Source organism: Pelobates fuscus, chromosome 4 (genome assembly GCF_036172605.1).
Source record: "Pelobates fuscus isolate aPelFus1 chromosome 4, aPelFus1.pri, whole genome shotgun sequence".
NCBI lineage: Eukaryota > Metazoa > Chordata > Amphibia > Anura > Pelobatidae > Pelobates > Pelobates fuscus.
In genome coordinates this window covers 247,886,933-247,895,617 of record NC_086320.1, presented here as the reverse complement: position 1 = coordinate 247,895,617, position 8,685 = coordinate 247,886,933, and the positions used below count along the sequence as shown (strand labels likewise).

Sequence of the window (8,685 nt, the reverse complement as noted above, 5' to 3'; positions counted from 1 at the left end):
CCCACCCTACTGCCCCATGTGCCCCTCTACAGCACCTCTATAGCCCACCATACTGACCCTGTCCTCCTCTACTGCCCCTGTGCCCCTCTACAGCACCTCTATTTCCCTCCATAACCCCTGCCCCACCATACTGCCCCTCTACAGCTCCTCTATTTCCCTCTACAGCCCCTTCCCTGTCTACAGCCCCTCTTTCCCTCTAAAGCCTCTGCCCCACCATACTGCCCATGCGCCACCTATACAGCCCATGCACCCCCTATTCAGCCCATGCCCCCCTCTACAGCCCCTGTCCCCACTATACTGCCCATGCCCCCCCTATTGCTTTTGTGCCCCCCTCTTTATCCCCTGTGCCTCCTCTATTTCCCTCTACAGCCCCTGCCCCCCTTTCACACACCTCTACTGCCCCTGTCTCACCCCTCTGCTTCCTCTACCCGCCTCAACAGCCCCTGTCCCCCCTCTACTTCCCATTTACCCCCTACCATACTGTCCCTGTGACACCACTTTATTGCCTCAGTGTCCCTCGTTACAGCCTGTGCCCACACCATACTGCCCGTGTCCCCCTCTACTGCCCCTGTTTCCCACCATACTGCCCGTGTCCCCCTCTACTGCCCCTGTTTCCCACCATACTGCCCGTGTCCCCCTCTACTGCCCCTGTTTCCCACCATACTGCCCGTGTCCCCCTCTACTGCCCCTGTTTCCCACCATACTGCCCGTGTCCCCCTCTACTGCCCCTGTTTCCCACCATACTGCCCGTTTCCAACCACATTGCCCCTTTGCTCCCACCACAGCCCCTATACTCCCTTCTACAGCCTCTAACTCCCTTACTTCACATCCCTTCCACTCCCTTTTACCCCATAACAGTACAGCCTCTAACTCCCTTACTTCACATCCCTTCCACTCCCTTTTACCCCATAACAACAGTACAGCCTCTAACTCCCTTACTTCACATCCCTTCCACTCCCTTTTACCCCATAACAACAGTACAGCCTCTAACTCCCTTACTTCACATCCCTTCCACTCCCTTTTACCCCATAACAACAGTACAGCCCCTATTCCCTTACTACAGTCCTTACCCCCACTATGTATGTGCCTGCATGCGACTGCACGACTGCATGCGTCTTCATGTCCCTGCATGCGACTGCACGACTGCATGCGTCTTCATGTCCCTGCATGCGACTGCATGCGACTGCATGCGTCTTCATGTCCCTGCATGCGTCTTCATGTCCCTGCATGCGACTGCATGTCCCTGCATGCGACTGCATGTCCCTGCATGCGACTGCATGTCCCTGCATGCGACTGCATGTCCCTGCATGCGACTGCATGTCCCTGCATGCGACTGCATGTCCCTGCACGCGACTGCACGCGACTGCACGCGACTGCACGCGACTGCACGCGACTGCACGCGTCTTCATGTCCCTGCATGCGACTGCACGACTGCATGCGACTGCACGCGTCTTCATGTCCCTGCATGCGACCATGCGACTGCACGACTGCATGCGACTGCACGACTGCGCACGACTGCACGAGCGCGTTTGTTTGATTGTGTGCCTGCATATTTCTGTGACTTTGTGCCTGTATGTGTGTGTAGCTATATATCTATGTCTATATGGCTTGGGAGGGAAAAGTTACACAAAGGAGCCTGAGGGGAAGAGGGACACACAAAAAAACAGGCTGAGGGGAGAGACCCACAGAAAAGGGCTGTGGGAAAGAAAGACACACAAAGGGGCGGGGGGGGGGGAAGGAGATACACATGGGGGTTGTAAGAGACATACAAGGGGGGTACAATACACTACATGGGGATTTCAAAAGGCTGGATAGGAGACACCGCTAAAGATACATCTTATTCTTGTTTTGGGGGGGGGGGGGGGCGGCAAAACTCATCTTCGCCTGTGTAGCCAAAAATCCTTGCACCGCCCCTGCTTAAAATAGTGAGTAGCTCTTAGCATTAAATTAAGGGGAACAGTGCCAATATATAAATTCGATAATGTTAAGATAATCACCATAAATATCCACATTTTCTAGTGGAAGGCAAGCTGGATCCCTGGTGGTTTAGTATTGTGTTCGGCACCAATATCAGATGCAGACCACTTTAACAGCTCCCAGTGCTCCATCAATGACCAAGAGTACTAGGGAGCTCTTAAGTAGCTTTTAATTAAGCAGTCCTGTCAATATGCATACAAATGGGTTACATTGTTTTATTATAACTGCCCCTTATATTTAAGATACAGAATGTACACTAACCAAGCCAGGTAACTTCTTTCAACTGTACTTTGTTTTGCAAGAAGCCATTTGGACTAGGCAGACAAGCTATAGCTACAGGGTCTGCAATGTCGTACAGGTGAGCAATATGAGGTGCCAAGCTTGAGTTGTAAAGCCATTTGGTGAACACAAGGCATTGTAACTCAGAACATGGTGCTGCATATTCAGAAACTAGAACCTACATCTTAGTATAATTTTTTTTTCTCAACACTGCACTATCATTTGGTCCACCCATGCATTGAAAGACTGCTTCAACTGGAGAGTGTCTATTAAACAGAAAGGTAAGGAAGTCATGGTAACTTGTGTGTCCAACACAGAGGTCTCTAGGAGGACATCCAGCTCAGAGCTAAGCGCCCGTGAGTTTCCCCGGGGGCATAAAGCCAGCATCACCAAGCATCTTCAGTGACACATCACCATCAGGTTTTATCACCAGCTTTGTAATACTACCATGATAGAGAGACAGTCGGAGCCAAGCTTCCGGTGGGAGTTGTAGTGCCCTGTAGATGAAGATATAAATGTTGTCAGTACATGGAAGGCATAAGACAAGTTTGTACAATATAGGTCGAGAGGTTATTTTTAATGCTGTAAAGCAGGATTCCCCTAACTCTGGCCCCTCAGATGTTGCTCAACTACAACCAGGGCTTGGCAAACTGCAAGGTGTGCGGTTTCTGCTCCCCAGCTTAATGAGACTGCGGCCGGAATATGACGTCATATTCCAGCCGCGGAATCATTAAGTAGCGTGCAAGGGCGGGGGGGGGGGGGAAAGAGAAAGCACAGCTCCCCCAGTGGCCGCCATCACAGCTCCCCCTGCTGCCACCAGCACAGACAGCTGTCGCACAACCCCCAGTAATGTGTGTCAGTCAATAGTGTTTTTTTTATTCACTTTTCCCCACGCCATGCTGGTCTCCCCTCCACTGGCCCTGCCTCTATGGCTGAGATCATCAAGCTTGGTGATCTCAGCCAATCCAATGCTTTGCCATAGGATTAGCTGCAAAAAGCTACACCAATCATCATCTCCTCATAGAGATGCATTGAATCAATTTATCTATGGGGAATGTTCAGTGCCTCTATAGCGTGGAGGCCCTTAATGTAGAAACACAGGAAGCACCTCTAGTGACCGTCTGAGTGATTGTCACTTTGAAGCAATGCAAACACTGCCTTTTCTCTGAAAGGTCAGTGTTTACATTAAAAAGCCTGCAGGGACAGTACCACTTCAATAAGCTGTGTGCGCGCGCGCTTGCTAGTGAGTGAGCTTGTGTTTTTATGTCAATGAGATCATTTATATCAATGAGCTTGTCTGTCTGCATGCGAGTATGCTTACTGTATAATTAAACAGTTACTCTGAAAGGACCAATATTTTATATTAGAAAATAATCTCTCAACATAACCTTACATGGCGCAATGATTTATGGAGCTGGCATAAATTTATTTTCCAGGGCAGCTTTGCATCCCCAGTCCAGCCCTGACTACAACTCTTATGATTCTATGAATTAAATGGTCTGAGAATCATGGGAGTTGTAGTTCAGCAACATCTGGAGGGCTGGCGTTTACGGAAGCCTGCTGTAAAGGCTGTCAGATTAGTACATGCCATCCAATTACCACAAGATTTGATAACATTTGGATGAAAACCTGTTTAATAAGCAGCACAGTTCATTATAGTAAAAATTGCACACAATTTTACAATACTGGATTCTCATTTCAATTTTGTATAGTTGTTCTGGGTTTAGTGTACTCCATTTACTTTGTTAAATAAGGGTGTTTAACCCCGTAAGGACCAAACTTCTGGAATAAAAGGGAATCATGACATGTCACACATGTCATGTGTCCTTAAGGGGTTAAAGAAAAACAAAAAATGCAGGTTAGGAATAGAGGGCCTGGAAGATACCTGTGGTGACCACAGATGATTTAGAATGATAAGTGGAAGCAGTTTACCTGCATACAAAGTAGCGGATCACATTATCATGGAAGACTTATTTCATAACTGTCTTTTGTTTGTTCTGGATCTGCACGGTGGATGTACTTCCTGAATGCAGCCTCAATGCGTGGGCCATCTTTAAAATACTAAGATGGAGACAACGACCAGGGTTAAAAGCAGAAACAGAATGCACACCAGAAACGCTTTAAAAATAGAGTCACCGCTAGATATAGCTTACAGAGAGATCTGGTATCCACTTGGATTCCGCAGGAACTGGTCGGATTGGAGGTCCTTCATGGAGCAGAATAGAGCTGCACATTTTAATATCTATAAGAAGATTAAAGAAAGCCAAACCACCAACAAAACAGCTCAATAACGGTTATTCTGCAACTATTCAAAATATGCATAGGCAGCAAGAATTGGGATTTCAGAGGTCTACATGCAGCAGCCTAATCCCACATGTGCAATAGAGGGTCCAGTAAAACCTTTCCTTCCCCTGTACACATGGCTCACCTGGTAAATTCTTACTGATGATATCAGCAGTTTCTGTGGATCTGGACAATGACGAATAAATAATGCAGCTAAAGTTATTCCCTTCACTTGCAAGAAGTGCCAGACGCTGTCCTGTTAGGCTGGCCTGTTCACGCCCTGTAGAAAGAAAGACAGCATGTAGCTTGTTAAGGGAACTAGCAAGTACCATAACCACTACAGCTGTTCTGGTGCCTAGAATGCCCCACCCCCTCCACGTAAGGAGTCAAACATAAGATTTTAACGTTTAAAATGCTTTAACACTGTACTAGTATATGTCCCTCCTCCCCCGAAGGCTTTCAGAATAGGTCAACACCACTGATTGGGGAAATCGATAGCTGAAAGATGTACCTTTTCAATCTAGTTATATGAATGGGAGTCACTGATCAGCTGAGTGCATCAGCTTGTCACTGACTGACAAGGCAAGAGTCTTCTGGTTTCCAAGCTTTGAGAAACAGCAGAAAGACCGGGAAGCATAGAGCTTTGGAGTTGAAACAGACTGGGATTAAAATGTTAGAATTGTAGTCGCCTGACTGTCATGGAGGGAAGATGTGCCTGACTGAAGCTCCCTACAGATTTGTGCAAACATGGATCTAAAAGCACCCTCAATCCACTAAGCAGCAGCAAATTACCCCAAACAACTTATTGGCCATCAGCCCCCACAATAAACCGGTAATGCGGACGACAGACAATGCCCGCGAGGGCATGAGACCTGGAGTGTACTGGATAGGAGCGGCGGCCGAGCTCCCAGCCTGGAGCGGCCCGGGGACTGACTGCTACAAGCGGGTTACCCGCAACCGAGACTGGTGGGGGAGATCCCGGTCCACCCCTGGGAGCCCTCCCAGACAGGGCAGCAACGAAGGGGAAGTCGAGCAGAGGGCCACGAGTCCGGCCAAAGAGGGCAGAGACCACGCGGCCAGAAGGCTGCCATGCAACACGGCAGGGCTCACTGATCAGCCTGGAACAAATCCTGACAGACTTCTGCTCAGAGTGGAGCTCAGGTTGTGGCAGAGGACACCAACGACACCTGCCTACCCTGCCGCACAGCAGCGACCAACAGCCCTGAAAGGCGGGAAGGCGGCGGAGAGCCAAACTACCATCACAGAACGGCAAAAAAAAAAAAAAAAAAAAAAAAAAAAAAAGAGAATGCCGCCGAAACCAAGAGCTGTTACACCAAGAACACCCTCCATTCTGAGAGCAACCATACCCCGGCTCAATGACCCACCTCAACAACTCCCCATCATGCCCAGAGACCTATCGCATCAAATCGCCACCAAACGGGCACCCATGGCGGGCTGCTGCACAGCCCAAACAAGGCATTGGATGACTCAATAAAAACACAGCGCACCCCTGACACCCTGATCGGGAGACCTGACACGGCACACCACGACAAGTTACCGTAAATAGAAGCATCGTTCTGCCGACCTGTCCAGAGACGGACTTCATCCTGGGGGACTATACAGTATTGTACTAACCTATTATATGGCACATTCCTGCAGCAGTAGCTACTGGATACTTTGACAGCCTGACAGAACAAGCTATTTACTGCTTGAAATGTATGTTGTGACTGCTAAATTGACAGAAACAACCCAGTTTGTTTGCATTATGTAATCACCATAACTATCGTTGCAATCTTACTGACATACCACTGTTGACGCATTACCAACCTAACTCATCAAAAGTTGTGCAGTGATTAAGCCTAATAGCGGTAACACATACTCTTGAAATAGCCTACTAGTTAAGCCTGACTAATATAAAATGAGCATATTAATGCTTCTGTCCCGCATGTTTAGCAAGGAGATTGCATGAGGACTGCTTTTGGGGCACCTCACGCCTGCTTGCATCATCTATATGCACTGAAAAAAAAAAAAAAAGGGAATACATGTTAGAATTGTTAAACTCTTGAGAAGAGCCAGTGCCATTGACCTAGCACCATAACTTTATTTTGAAGATGTTATGGTGCCTGTATTGTCATTTTAACCCTTAACACAATTTTAAGTATTCATTATACTACAACCCCTCAAGCTTTTAATACTCTTTACACCATTCTAACTGACATTAAAGGGAAACTCCAGTGCCAGGAAAACAATCCGTTTTCACCAATACAATGTGCCAAAATCAAGACAGAACTGAAACTTTGTTTCCAGCGTGGCTATGCCATTTCTATTCAAATTTTGCACTTAACAGAAATTATCCCATTATTTCAATGTAGCAGCTAGGATGTTACAAACCCCAATATAGGATGCTGAGCAATCACATTGCAATGTTGGTTTTAAAGACTCGACTTCTGAGTAGGTTACTAAAAGGAAAATTTTAAAAAGTAATCTTGGGTTAAAGGAACACTATAGTCACCTAAATTACTTTAGCTAAATAAAGCAGTTTTAGTGTATAGATCATTCCCCTGCAATTTCACTGCTCAATTCACTGTCATTTAGGAGTTAAATCACTTTGTTTCTGTTTGTGCAGCCCTAGCCACACCTCCCCTGGCTATGATTGACAGAGCCTGCATGAAAAAAAAACTGGTTTCACTTTCAAACAGATGTAATTTACCTTAAATAATTGTATCTCAATCTCTAAATTGAACTTTAATCATATACATGAGGCTCTTGTAGGGTCTAGCAAGCTATTAACATAGCAGGGGATAAAAAAAATCTTAATTAAACAGAACTTGCAATAAAGAAAGCCTAAATAGGGCCTCTATACAGGAAGTGTTTATGGAAGGCTGTGCAAGTCACATGCAGGGAGGTGTGACTAGGGTTCATAAACAAAGGGATTTAACTCCTAAATGGCAGAGGATTGAGCAGTGAGGCTGCAGGGCATGTTCTATACACCAAAACTGCATCATTAAGCTGAAGTTGTTCAGGTGACTATAGTGTCCCTTTAAATAAACTGCAGTTATCCCTGGAACAGTTAAATGAACTGCATGTTGTATTTGTTATGGTATCAGGAGTGCCCAGAAACCAACCTATTGTAAGTAGTCAGACATTTTAGAACAGTTTGAATTACCTGGGGTCCACCAGATGCTGATCCCCGTTTCCAGCAAAGAGCTGAAAGCCTGCCATGCAGGGTTGAGCTCAGGACAGCCAACAGAAGCTTCCAGCTTTCCATCAGAAGTAGTGAAGGCAGTAAACAGCACACAGCAGACCACATGAAACAAGTCAACCCAGTCTTGTTTGACTGCTTGGAAATTGAGGGCACCATAATCACTACAGCACATGCTAGTGGTTACAATGCTTGAGTGTTCCTTTAATGCAGGGGTTCCCAACCCAGTCCTCAAGTAACCCCCTACCAGTCCAGGATTACCCTATTGTGTGTTTTTTCGTAAAAAACTCCTCAGACACAACTGGCTAATCCCTAAATCCTGAACTGTTAAGGGGGTACTTGAGGGCTATTGGGAACCGCTGCTTTAATGTGAAATGGATCACAATTTGTATCAGTCATAAACCAGGCAAACCGTCCTACGATAAAGTCTCTTCGCTCCCCACCCTGACAGTCACATCTATGATATGATCAGCTCCTGGAACTCCCCAGCTGAGTAAAAGATATAAAAATCCTATTAATTCCTGCTGTGTTATTCAAAGCAGGTGTCTACAGCACTATACTTACCAATCCCAGTTCCAGTCCCAGCGCCCAGGAATTATCTGTGGACATAGAAAACCAGAATCATCACCACTCTTTCCCACAGCCACAGAGGCAAAAACTGCAAAAGCAGAGCCCCCAAAGGCAATCACAGCTCTACGGAGAAACATGTTACCAAGAAATCAATCCCAGAATAATGCTAAAGCCACCACTGAGCCTAGAATTTATAGGTAGACATTAGTTCCCACTTCGCATCCAGTTGTAGGCACTGTGATGTTACTGCAATTATGTAATTGTAGGGGACACATGGTGCAGATTGTTATAGCTAATAGGGGGCAGGAGATTCAAATCAATAGGAAATTAGGAATGTGCTCAGTGTACTGAACAAGCAGAGTAACTTGACCGTG

General features: G+C 46.5%; 1 pseudogene; it reads right to left on the bottom strand.

Moving 5' to 3' along the window:
- Positions 1–2,602: 2,602 nt before the first annotated feature.
- Positions 2,603–8,448, bottom strand: LOC134609420 (serine/threonine-protein phosphatase PGAM5, mitochondrial-like; annotated as a pseudogene).
- Between the last annotated feature and the right edge of the window lie 237 nt (positions 8,449–8,685).